This window comes from Ursus maritimus, unplaced genomic scaffold (assembly GCF_017311325.1).
Source record: "Ursus maritimus isolate PB19 unplaced genomic scaffold, ASM1731132v1 scaffold_5, whole genome shotgun sequence".
In the NCBI taxonomy this organism is placed as follows: domain Eukaryota; kingdom Metazoa; phylum Chordata; class Mammalia; order Carnivora; family Ursidae; genus Ursus; species Ursus maritimus.
In genome coordinates this window covers 65,083,545-65,096,271 of record NW_024426663.1, presented here as the reverse complement: position 1 = coordinate 65,096,271, position 12,727 = coordinate 65,083,545, and the positions used below count along the sequence as shown (strand labels likewise).

The 12,727-nt window shown below is 42.4% G+C and overlaps 2 long non-coding RNA genes across 5 annotated transcripts in view; one reads left to right on the top strand and one right to left on the bottom strand.

The window, feature by feature from the left end:
* The window catches only part of LOC103670529, a 60,148-nt gene extending 50,106 nt beyond the window's left edge, over positions 1 to 10,042 (bottom strand). For 3 of the 4 annotated variants that reach the window (XR_005832546.1, XR_005832547.1, XR_005832548.1), the window contains exon 1: positions 9,109 to 10,042. This is a non-coding gene — a long non-coding RNA (uncharacterized LOC103670529). The remainder of the gene's footprint in view (positions 1 to 9,108) is intronic. The other variant, XR_570583.2, reaches the window with a different exon arrangement.
* LOC103670530 lies at positions 6,619 to 11,543 on the top strand. Its single transcript, XR_570584.1, has 3 exons — positions 6,619 to 7,321; positions 8,664 to 8,780; positions 11,462 to 11,543. It is a non-coding gene; the product is annotated as an uncharacterized LOC103670530 (long non-coding RNA).
* Positions 11,544 to 12,727: the final 1,184 nt, after the last annotated feature.

Below are 12,727 nucleotides of genomic sequence, written 5' to 3'. Positions count from 1 at the left end.
AATGAAATGAAACTCAGGAGAAAATTTTGTTAAAATAATTAAAAAAATAATAATATAAAAAAATAAAAAAACCCAAGGATTTTATTTCAGCAGCTCAATTCAGCATCCATGCATGGATATAGGGAATGTATTCACTTTGGCAAATCTTAAGTATCTGGACTTAATACCGTGCAATTACGGTAGCGGAGGCTGGATCACGGAGCGTTTAAGCCTCAGGCCGGCACAACCAGGACACCTGTGCCGCACGGCCCTGGGCCTGGGCTTTGTCAGGTGGTAGGTGAGCTGCGAGCCTTTGCGGGGGCTACTTATCTCTGACCCAACTTTACCTCCTCAGCTGTCTAAGTGGATTACTGTATTGTCTTGGCTCCTAGCCAAAGCTGGCTTAGATGTGTATTTCTGAAATGTTTATGGCCAGTGAGATTCTTGCCTGAGTTGTGCTCAGCACGTGACTCTGCTGAGATATCCCTAATGGGATATAAATTCCAGTGAAATACAACCTCAGGGAGACCTGTTCATGCCAGTTGGAGTACTGGAAGAATCCCTGCATACATTGTGGTTTTCTTTGTGGTTCTGGCTCCTTTTTTTTAATTAAATTAAAAATTTTTAAATTTAAATTAAAAATTGACCTTGTTAAGAAGAAAACAATGAGGTCTCCCAGTAGATCATCTTTACTTATTTTTCCCCAAAGCAGATTTGTCTAACCTCCAAATAGAAGTATCCATTGGCTACCTGAGTCTAAAAAGTATGTACTTTAAAGAATGAACTCTATGGTTTTTTTTATTTTTTAATATTTTTAAAAAGATTTTATTTATTTATATGAGAGAGAGAGAGAGAGAGAGCACAAGCAGGGGGAACAGCAGAGGGAGAGGGAGAAACAGGCTTCCCGCTGGGCAGGGAGCCCGACACAGGGCTTGATCCCAGGACCCGGGATCATGACCTGGGTGGGAGGCAGACACCCAACTGACTGAGGCACCCAGGCACCCCAAGAATGAACTCTTTGAAAAAATCTATAGAATTGCAAATTTCGTATATTCCTGCTATAGTTTGCTAATCCTTTCTGGGTATTGTCGACATTCATAGAACAGAAAAACATATCTCATGTTTAAAATCAGCATTCTGTTTTTTTTAAAGATTTATTTATTTATATGAGAGAGAGAGAGCATGCGAGCAGGGGGAGGGGCAGAAGGAGAGAGAGGAGCAGACTCCTCGCTGAGCATGGAGCCTGATCAGGGCCTGGATCTCACGACCCTGAGATCTTGACCTGAGCTGAAATCAAGAGGCCAACGCTAACTGAATGAGTCACCCAGGCACCCCTTCGTTTGAGTTTTGAAAGGACACAATTTCATCTCCCTTGAGTGGTTGAGAAATAAACAGAATCACATTGTTTATTATGGAAATATACAAGTTCCAATTTGCCAAAATAAAGTGTCTGACACATACCTGAGAGGTTTTGGCATGCCCTAAAGATGCTGTTTGTCTTTTGTCATTATACATTTACCAAATGATTGTGGGCTTTGAATAATACAGCAGGCACTCCCATCTGGGCATGGAAAGCTTCGAGAATGTAAACTAAAAAAACAAAAAGAGAGCCTTTTCTTGCAGAGTATTTTCTGTGGGTATGGGCTTTTACAAAATAGAAGTCAGTTCCTTTTAAAAACCTCAAGTCACGGGTTCCCCGGGTGGCTCAGTCAGTTAAGCATCTGTCTTTGGCTCAGGTCAGGATCCTGGGGTCCTGGGATCGAGTCCCATATCAAGTCACATAATACCAAGGATGATGATGAAAAGAAGTTCAAAGATGGTTAAGAGCAAAAAAATATATAATTTAAATACAAATATCCCAATATCCTTACTTCTCTGATCCTATAAACCAACTGTCAAGCAAAATTCAAGAGTTTTAAAACCACATAAAGAATATTTTCCAAAACTTATTAGAAGTTGCTGACTCAGCACTCCCAAATAATTGAATCTAATTTGGAGGGTGGGGGGTTGTCAGAGTCACCTGGCTCCCTCTACTTAATCATATCCTATGTTTTGTGACATTTACCTAAACCCTCTTTTAAACTTTTTTGTTCCTTCCGTATACTCCATTCTAGAAGAGTCCAAAGCATCCAGCCTGACCAAGCAACATTCTATTAGTAAAATAAAAAGCTCAACTTTAGGCAATAACTAAAGCCTCTGAAATTGCTCTTCCTCTGCCCTCTGGGACGTTCTTTATTCTTATCTTCTCTGGCTCTGCACCTTCTCCTATTATCTGCCTCGGGACACTGGCTCGCTCTGATCATTCATGTTAGGCACACCTCCCTGGTTGATGTGCTCCAGGATAGATTGGATCGGTGCACTGTCTCTGAAGGTGAAAGATGCTCCAGCCCCCCACCTGACCCCGAGGACCTGCAGAACCAGAAAGCCAACCACTCGTGGCGGCAGGCCACGCCTGCGCAGTTTTTTTGGGTGCTCCACCTCTGCCCTTAGTCGTGTCTAATTAACCCCTTCAGGCTTTCCATGAGCGATAGACTCAGATCCTCCCTTTTAAAAAGTAAGGCTGAGGCGCCTGGGTGGTGCGGTCAATTAAGAGTCTGACTCTTGGTTTTGGCTCAGGTGTGATCTCGGGGTTGTGAAGAGGTTTTTTAGGGGGGATGAAAATGTTTTGGAATTAGTGGCGATGGTTGCGCAACTAAAAACCACTGAATCGTACATTTAAAAAAGACAATTTTATAGTATGTAAGTTTTACTGCAATAAGAAATCCAATCTGTCCCATCTTATTATAAATATTATTTATTATTCATCCAGTATGTCGTGTGGAGAGGAGGTAAATAGCCAAGGTCAAAAACATGGTCAGACAAATTTGGGTTTGTATTTTAGCAACAAGAGGCTCAACTTCTTTTTTTTTTTTTTCCCCACTTTTTATTTTGGTATAAAATCAGGATTACAAGTAAGTTTCAGCAACAGCACACAGAATCCCCAAATATCTTTCACCCACATTTCACAAATGTTAATGTTTTATCACATTTGTGTCCTTTTTCTTTGCATTTGTGTGTGTACCAGTATAACATAAGAATACATAATATAGATAAAAATATAACATAATATACTGTATCATAATAGATATACACACATACTTTTTCTGAATTTGAGAATACATTGTAAATATGATGCCCCTTTATGCCTAAGTACTCCAGTGAATACTTCCTAGAAATGACAGCGTTCTTTTGCATAACCACAAAATCAGGCAATTGTCATTGATACAGTATTACTGCCTCCTCTGCAGATCTTTTTCAGATCTTTCCAATTATCTGCATAATATCCTTTATAGCAAGAGAAGATCCTAGAACAAATGCTGCGTTCAGTTTTCTCTTTCGTCTCAATTGGTGGGGAACAGTTCCACTGTGGTTTTTTGTGTTTCCTTATGTTTCAATTAAGAGTAGGCATTTGTGGCAGAAATTCCACAGAATTCTCAGTGCATTCTTTCAAGAAGCACTTGATATCAGTTTGTGACTTTTCGGGTGACTTTAGCTTTGATCCTGGGATGAAGAGGTCTACCTGTTTCCTCCCTGGGGGGGGGGTAACTAGTTTTCTCTTGGTGGTCAAGAACCTTGTGGGGAGCTGCATGTCACAAGCAGCCTCATCTGCCCGGGGATGCTAAGGGCGCCACGGGGCTGCTCCCGCCGACGCCAGCTCACCTTCTCATCTGCGGGCCCCAGCCTTTGCCAGAGCTCTCCGCCTGGTTGGTGGGCCTGTCCCACCCGCCCCACCCTCTGGATCCAGTTCCTCCCCGGCCCTGATCACTAAGGACAGTTTCTGGGCTGTGTTGTGATTTGCCCTTTAGTAAATGCTTACCTAATAGTCAGTAGACCGCGTACTTCTTGGGGGCAGGATTGGCTTTCATTCATAGTGGTGTCTTGGAAGGGGGTAAATTGTGTTGTTTTTTTTTTCAATGAATGAGTTCCTGGGTGAGGAGCGACCCAGTGAAAATGATTTGATTGGGTTTTAATGGTTTTTGTCCCTTCCCTGGGCCTTTAGACTTAACTCACATGGAGAAGAAGCCCTTTTGAAAGATAAACATAAAGATGGAAATCCTCCTTGCTTGGAAATCAAACGATTTGCTTTTGGGAGAGACCTGGGTGATCACATATTCTAATCCTGGTAATTTATAAAAAAAATTGTAAAGATTCCCCGAGATGAGGCCGAGCTGGGACCAAAACTCAGGTCCCTGTCCAGGACTTCTTCACAGGGCTAAATTACCTTTAGTCTTGGTCCAACGCTTATACACACAAAGCAGCGTGGACAAACTTCATGACCTTGGCAAATTAAGATCGCAAATTAAGGTTGCTCTCTTCTTTTTTTATTGAGGTAAAATTCATATAACATCAAATTAACTATTAACCATCTTAAAGCGTACAATTCAATGGCATTTGTCGCATTAGGTGTTGTTTCTTGCTTCCTTACTAGAAAAATGTTTTAATCTCACATGGGATGTCCCATTAGACCCCTGCTCCACTTGAACTCCAGATAAAGTTATTTTCAGAGGCAGGATGGGCGAAAGCTTGAGAAAAGAAGGGATGAAATCAGTCCTTCTCCCCACCCCCCACCTCCTACCCCATATACTCCAGCAAGGGAGATGCTTAGTTAACCGTTTAGTGGACACTTGCCAAAGACAATAAATAAGTCACTCCTTTAAATGCACTCTTTTATTGCTGAGGTTTTTGTTGTCTTTTTATTTTCCCTGTCATACTTTGGGTAAAAAAATAAAATTAAATAAATAAAATTAAATTAAATTAAAAAAAGAAAACCACCAGAGGGGGGAAGAAAGGCCTAGCAGCTTTGATGACAATTTTGGTTCGACTCATCATCCAACTGAAAGGAGTGGGGTGGTGACAATTTAGGAACCCCTGCGGAGGTGGGAGTGGTGGCTTTGTCTCTCACCCAGCCTTTGCAGCCCCAATGGGCTCCACCTCTCACATGAGACTTTCCCCCAAATTTCCAGCCCACCGTGGTTCCCCCACCCTGGAACTTGCTTTTGGGGCTACTCATCTGCTTCCAAGAGCAAAGCCCTGAGTTTTTTGAGTCGTCTTCTTACACATCTTGCTCAGGCTTTACAATGTGACGGAAGACTATATCTGAAATCTCTTTGTATTTACTGCTTTGCTTTATTTGGCTAGATCTGTATTAAGATACATCTGAAGTTCTTTCCCCTGCATACAATTTGTCAGACTTGCGTGGCACCTACAGTTTAAATCCACGCGGCTCTTACTCCCTCTGAGAACTAAATTCGAATAGCAGAGATAAATAAGATATGCTTATTTGACAAAGGTTTTTGGCACTTGCATGTTGTTAGGTGCTAGGGATGCAAAGATGAATAGGACAAGGTTTTGGAGCTCAGGGACTTACAGTGTCGTGAGAATTGTTACTTTGGGCTCACACGAACACTCATTCACTGAACTCCGCCAAGAGACCCCTAGGAAATGTTTGAAATTCTCATTTAGATCAGGAGAAGTTGGTCTTATAAGACATTCTTAGGAAAAGGTAAGCCTATGAATTCTTTTATTTATTTTTATTTTTATTTATTTTTGAGAGAGAGAGAGAGAGCACAAGCAGGGGGAGCGGTAGGCAGAGGGAGAAGCAGACTGCCCGCTGAGAAGGGAGCCCAAGTGGGGCTCAATCCCAGGACTCTGGGATCATGACCTGAGCCAAAGTTAGATGCTTAACCGACCGAGCCACCCAGGCACCCCCTATGACTTCTTTTAATATCTTCTCTCATAAATAATTCCTTGAAGAATAAAGAATACGAATTACTTGGTGGGAGGGGTAGGAATCAATAAAAGGATGTTCTAGGTAGGTACAGATCAGAACTCTAACCAGATCAACACATTTAACCTACCCCAACACTGCCCCCAGTTTTAGGCCATTTCTTCTGGGGCACAGAAAAGATCAAGACAAATTCTACCCGTGCCCTGGATGGAGATTTTCAGGTACAGCTCGATATTGCCTTTTCCAGAAGAAAAGGAGGGGCAAAACCAATTCATTTTCATGAGAGAGATGGTGAAGAAGACACCACAGGTGCTTACTAGGATTTTAGTTTAATGGGAAACACACCCTGAGTGTCAGACAAAAACAAGATTGCTGCTTTCATCTCAACCTGAGAAGCTGGAGAGTCTCTGGGTATAATTACGCTGCCCTGCCTCATGCTAGACGACGCGCACCAGTTAAGTTCTTCCAGCGTTAACTGGGTCTATGAGACAACAGCAGCCAGCCCGGTGAGGGAAGCAGAACAGGATACCGCGTATTCTCTGGCTGCGACCCTAGTCTGCATGTGTTGCTAAGAGTTCCGCTCCATTTCCTGCTGTCTACATTTTTTTGAAATCTCACTGCCATCTAATGACTTAGGACTTTTACATCCTGAGTAGATCAGCATGAGCGGTCGTATCTGGTGCTCAGTGGGAGAGAAAGCCCTCATTTGGGTATAAGAAACTGGACGGTAACTTTTAGGGACAGTTCACAAACTGTCTGCTGTGTGATGTTGGGATTCTAAAAGGAAGTCGAACAGACATTCTTTTTTTTTTTTTCCAACCATTCTTTACTCAAAAAAAAAAAAAAAAAAGTTTAGCGTTTAAGTTCACAGGCCCCACATTTTCCTGCAAATTCCTTAAGCATTTTCTAGAACACACAGCTTTCACTTACCTTCAAATTCCAAGCACATCAGTTTCTGCTATTTGGAGTTCTTGGGCTCCGGCAAGGACAGAATTAGCCAGAACCCGACCCTGTGATCTACAGTTTACCAGAAACCATAAATTCCACGGTATCACTGAAGTAACATCCTATTAAACATGTGTATCCTTTTATGTTAAAGTGAGTTTCCTCTGGTTACAAGTGACCAGAAGGGAAAAAAAAAAAAGGAAAAAAAGAAAAGAGAGAAAGAGTTTAAGCGAAAAACCAAGGGGTGGAGGCACTTGTGGGAGAACATGGGAGCATGTCCTCAGTGCAGGGAAGAGGGGCACCGGGCTTTGGGAGGGCAGAAGCGGCACGTCTCTGGCGACCTTGCTGAGCACGAACACATTCAGAGACTTTCTCCATAGAGTGCTTGCTGCCTCGAACATTTCGAGATCAAAATGTCCACTTCCTGGGAGAGAGACTTTGTCCTTTTTTGCTCAGGATTCAGCTCTGGACCAGTCAGCCTTGATGATAAGGTAGAAGAAGACAACAGAAGCAAGACTAAAAAGAGCCAAGAACCCACTCTTGTGGGCTCCGTGGAAGCTCTCAGAGAGAAGGGGGCAGTCCACGGCCACCCACTGACTTGAATACCACAACCACGTATTACAGTTAAAGGTGAGCCTTGGTTATTTTCCATCGCAAAGTGATGAATGCATTACATGATACATCCTTTCCTAATATTTTATTTTTGTGACTTCTTTTCTGAATTAAATGAGGGCTGGTGCAGTAGTAAGAGGCAGAGGTGCGACCTGTGGAAAACCTGGGTTGAATCTGGCGTCTTGGTATGCCATGGGAGATATGTGAGAGGCAAAACACTGGTAATTATTTTGAACACCCAGTCAAGGACAGATCTTTTATTTAGATAGCTTTCTTTCTCTTTCTTTCTTTCTTTCTTTCTTTCTTTCTTTCTTTCTTTCTTTCTTTTTTAAAAAGATTTTATTCATTTATTTGACAGAGAGAGAGAGAGACAGCCACTGAGAGAGGGAACACAAGCAGGGGGGAGTGGCAGAGGAAGAAGCAGGCTCCCAGCAGAGGAGCCTGATGCGGGGCTCGATCCCAGAACGCCAGGATCACGCCCTGAGCCGAAGGCAGACGCTTAACAACTGAGCCACCCAGGAGCCCCATATTTAGGTAGCTTTCTAAGTAGAATTTAAATTTTGGGGTGCCTGGGTAGCTTAACTGATTGATTCTTCGTTTCGCCTCAGGTGGTGAGCTCAGGCTCGTGGAATCCAGTCCTGTGTCAGGCTCCATGCTTAGCGGGGAGTTTGCTTGAGATTCTCTCTCTCCCTCTCCTCCTGCCCCTCCCCCCATGTGCACTCTCTCTCTCTAAAATAAAAATAAATACAGAAAATCTTAAATAGAATTTAACTTTTTTAAAAGGTCCAAAAATATATCATTATGGTGGTATGTCACAGATGTGAATTGGTTTCCAGTCTTAAATTATGTATCTGCATAGACACAGGCACGTATTTTTGATATCATTGTACTTCATCACATCCAAACATTATGCTATCTGCCATCTTACTAAGTATGGAGATGGAAAACCATCATTAACTATGTCTAAATCATGTACATGTAACTGTAACCGTTGGAGTCACTATTTTGATAGTCTATCTCTATTTGAAGTCCCATTTCTTTGTCTCCCACTGATGTTCTGTCTATTCCCCATGATATATTGGCCCTCATACAGCTAATGCAAGACCCAAGGTGGAAAGATGGTGGACATGCTTTTCTGGAAGTCCACAGGACAACTCAGTAGGCCTGCAGTGACCCCAGAATGGACAAACACTTCATTACTAGGAAGGGGATTACATCAGTCCCTCCCTGTCCTCGGCACATGGTGTTGTCAGAAACTACGAAATGCAGGCCAAGCTCGCACAGATCAGCTTTCTGCCTGGTTAATATATTATTTTCATTTCTAGAGAAGCATATAAGCATATGTTTCTTCCTCTTCCAGAACTTGATATGTATGGAAATCCTGAAAATTCTCATTCCAGACTGCAACAAACATTGACATTTCCTATGAATAAATGGAAGATGTCATTTCTTGAACTATTTATCTCCTAATCATCCCGTAAGTTGGGTTTTGTTTTGTTTTTACAGTTCTCTAAAAAATAAACTCTTGGGGATATTTTCCTTCTTTTCACTATTCAGGAATGGAAAAAATGCCTATTTTACTCTGTCAACTTCAGCCCACAGACTGTGAAAACACATTAGTCACTCAATTTACACTTCTGAAGGAAAACAAAACACACACACACACACACACACACACACAACCTAACAAAGATCTATGGTTCTCAGATCATCAGATTTTTCCAAATAAAGTTTATCAGCTTGTATCTCAACTGCCATACCGAAATTCCTAAAAATCCCAAGGTAACAAAGCAAAAGAAAGGGACCTGTGCTCTTGTTGCAATGGGCGGCATTCACAGGGCAGCCTGGTCGTGGAGTCTTCAGCTCGGCTTTTCCATGTTCCCCCAAAGAAGCAAGGCTCATCTCTGTGCAGCCTTAATTTCTGCACCTTGTTCTTGAAATGCTTTCCAGGAAAGCATAGAAGGAGATCATGGTTTGCAGTCACGCAGTCCTGGATTCCGCTTAACTCTTCAAATCCTTGGCTGTGAGGCCTTGACCAGTTCTTTCCTCATTTGCTTCTTCCTTAAAAGGAAATAAGCAATGTTTGCTCCCAAGACTGTGAAAGAACGATCCGCCACTGTGCCTGGTGGAACAGAGATTACAAAAGGGACACCCTGCAGAACTGAACGGCGGTTCTCCCTTGTTCCACACAATCCTGAGACTTGAGTCATTTTTTCAGAGGATAGTAGCCGCGGGGAGGGGGTCCTACTCCAGCATTCCTCGTCTGTGTTGTGACACGGAGAAATGCCTTGTGATATGAGCTGACATTCTGCCTCGGGGAGGCTGGAGGGCCCGAGGCTGCCGGAACCCAGGGCCTGTTCTCCTTATCTTTTCACCCTGGTGCGCTGTATGAATATTCTCATTTCCATGTGTGAGTGTGGGCCTGTAGGAAACCTTATGCACAGCGTTTAGACTAGTGTGGGCAGCAATCCGGGGAGCAGAAGACAGTACTTCTTCACGAGAAATGTCTGTACCTCCTGTGATCCAACAGATCCTTCTCAGGTCCAGGCGGGGACACGTACAAGGGTGTTCACCACGGCGGCAGATGCGGAGACAGGCACTGGGGGTGGGTGCTAGACTCGGCGGTGTCCGCCGTGAAGTCCTGCGTAACAGACTAGATGTAGACCCAGCAAGACCTTGCTCAGGGAATAAGGGAAGAAAGTGAATGAGATCTACAACATGATATCACTTATACAAGTGTATACATTTTATAATTACACGGTAGACCAAATAATATACATTAAACATTCCAAATGGTTGCCTGTGGGAATTGGAAATAAGAGTGGAGAACGGAGGTAAAAGGAATGGATGGATGGATGGATAGATAGATAAATGAATGAAAATAAATGAATGAATGAATGAATGAATGAGCTGGGGCCCTATACAGAGGAATTGGGGATATGATTGACTTAGCCCAGGTTCAGTTGGTTAAGCATCGGATTCTTGATTTCGGAGTTTTGGGGATTCTCTCTCTCTCTCTCTCTCTCTCTCTGCCCTTCCCTCCACTCAGGCACACAGGCACCGTCTCTCTTTCTCTCTCAAATAAATAAATAAAATCTTTTTTAAAAAATGATTCCCTTAGCCCTTTGCTTCTGTATTCCTACATAAAAAATAATTACCATTTTCTGTGCGTGTGACTTTCAAAAAATTGGGAAGCAACCGTTCTGGGCAATGCAAACACTTCCTTGGAAGCCACCGAAAGCGGGAATGAATAGCAATTTAAAAAAAGTTAAATGTCAAACCAGGAGAGAAAAAAATCTGTAGGTAGCCTGTTTTTCCCATAATAATTAAAGAAGGGTGATTTGTAAAGAGAGGCCATTACTTTGAATTAAGATGTTAAAATCACTAGGTATAATAGGTTTAAAGAAATGCACTCTTTGATATTGAAAGAAGATCACTGGGTGATCTAGGAGGTGTAAACTTGAAGTTTTCAAGCGGATTCGTGAGAATGGTAGGGGGTAGTAGGGAGGGTATTTTCCCTTAGCCAATACAGTTTTGCTTGCCTTACCCTACCAACAATGAGAGCAGGTTAGACCTTTCTGATTTCCATCCCTATTCTCTTGCTAGTCAAAAATATCTGCGAACCGTGTCTACAATGATTTTGATAACAGTTTGGTTTGTCCTGAAGGTGGTTCTCCAGCGGGGCACTAGGAAAGGAAGGGAGTGCTATTTTGGCCAAACCTTGAGGGCTGGGTGGGATTCGGACACATGCAGACGAGTGGAAAGGACATTGCAGGTGGAGGGAGCCACATGATTGATGGCCTGGGGATAGGAAAGTGCAGGACAAATTCAGGCATCTGTCTAGAAATGAAGAGACCGTACCCTGCACAGCTGCGGGGTTGGCCAGGCGCGGGCTCTCAGGACAGCTCAGACCCTGCAGCTGTGGGTGATCGAGTGTGGGGAGCATTCAGAGGTGCTGTCTTACAAGGGGTGGGCCCGGAGCCAGCAGCTTCTCATTGAAATCTCATAGATTAAACCAAAAAGCCCATTACAGCCAAGCACGGTTTTCATTTTCACTAGATAATTCTTAACTTCCTTCTGGCAGGACTGCCAATTTCTAGGTGAGGGCATCCATCTCTGCTACGTTCTTCTTATTTGTTCCCTTCTATTTCTTTTCAGTGATGAACCTCTGATGTATTTCAAACCCGGAGGCGTTTGTGTTTCTATTGTCCCCGATATAGCCGTCTAATGTGCTGTGAAAGGAAGTGACTAGTTACCCATCAGAGAAGAGGAACAATTTCTCAGTTCCCAAAAGGTTTCAATGCTTAGCACCAAGTGCAAAATTCTTAAAAGCAAAAATCCTAAATGCCTTGAAAAATTGACAATTTTGTTGAGATATCATTCACATACAATACAATTCACCCATCCAAAGTGTATAATTCCAAAGATTTTTGGTATATTATGTTCTTAATGTTTCTAAATTGTGATAAAATATATATAACAAACCTTGGCATTTTTCCCCTATTTTTTTAAAATTCCAGTTAGTTAACAAAACTGTAATATCAGTTTCAGGTGTAGAATTTAGTGATTCAACACTTACGTGTAACATCCAGTGCGTATTACAGCAAGTGCCCTCCTTAATACTCATCACCTATTTAACCAATCCCTCCACCCATCTCCCCTCTGGTAACCCCCAGTTTGTTCTCTACAGTTAAGTGTCTGTTCCTTGGTTTGCCTTTTCCCCCACCCACCATGTTCATTTATTTTGTTTCTTAAATTCCACATATGAATGGGATGCCTGGTTGGCTCAGTTGGTCAAATGTCCAACTCTTGATCTCAGCTCCGGTCTTGATCTCAGGGTCATAAGTTCAAGCCCCTCACTGGGCTCCATATTGGGCGTGGCGCCTACTTTAAAAAAAAATTTCACATATGAGTGAAATCATATGGTATTTGTCTTTCTCTGACTGGCTTATTTCGCTTAGCATAATACTCTCTAGCTCCCTCTATGTCATTGCAAATGGCAAGATTTCATTTTTATGGCTGAGTAATATTCCATTGTGTATACATGTGTATACACACACACATATACACACATATATAGCACATCTTCTTTACCCATTCATCAGTCATGGACATTGGTCTCTTTCCATAATTTGACTATCATTGATAATGCTGGTATGAACATCGGGATGCATGTGTCCTCTCAAATCAATCTTTTTGTCTCCTTTGTTAGGTAAATACCTAGCAGGGCAATTGCTGGATCATAGGATAGTTCTATTTAGAACTTTTTGAGGAACCACCATACTGACAAACCTTGGCATTTTATGTGTACAATTCAGTGCTATTCGTTGCTTTCATGGTGTTGTGCAATCATCACCACAATCTATTAGCAACTCTTTCATCACCCCCAACATGATGCTGAGAATACGGTTATACTATAATTAG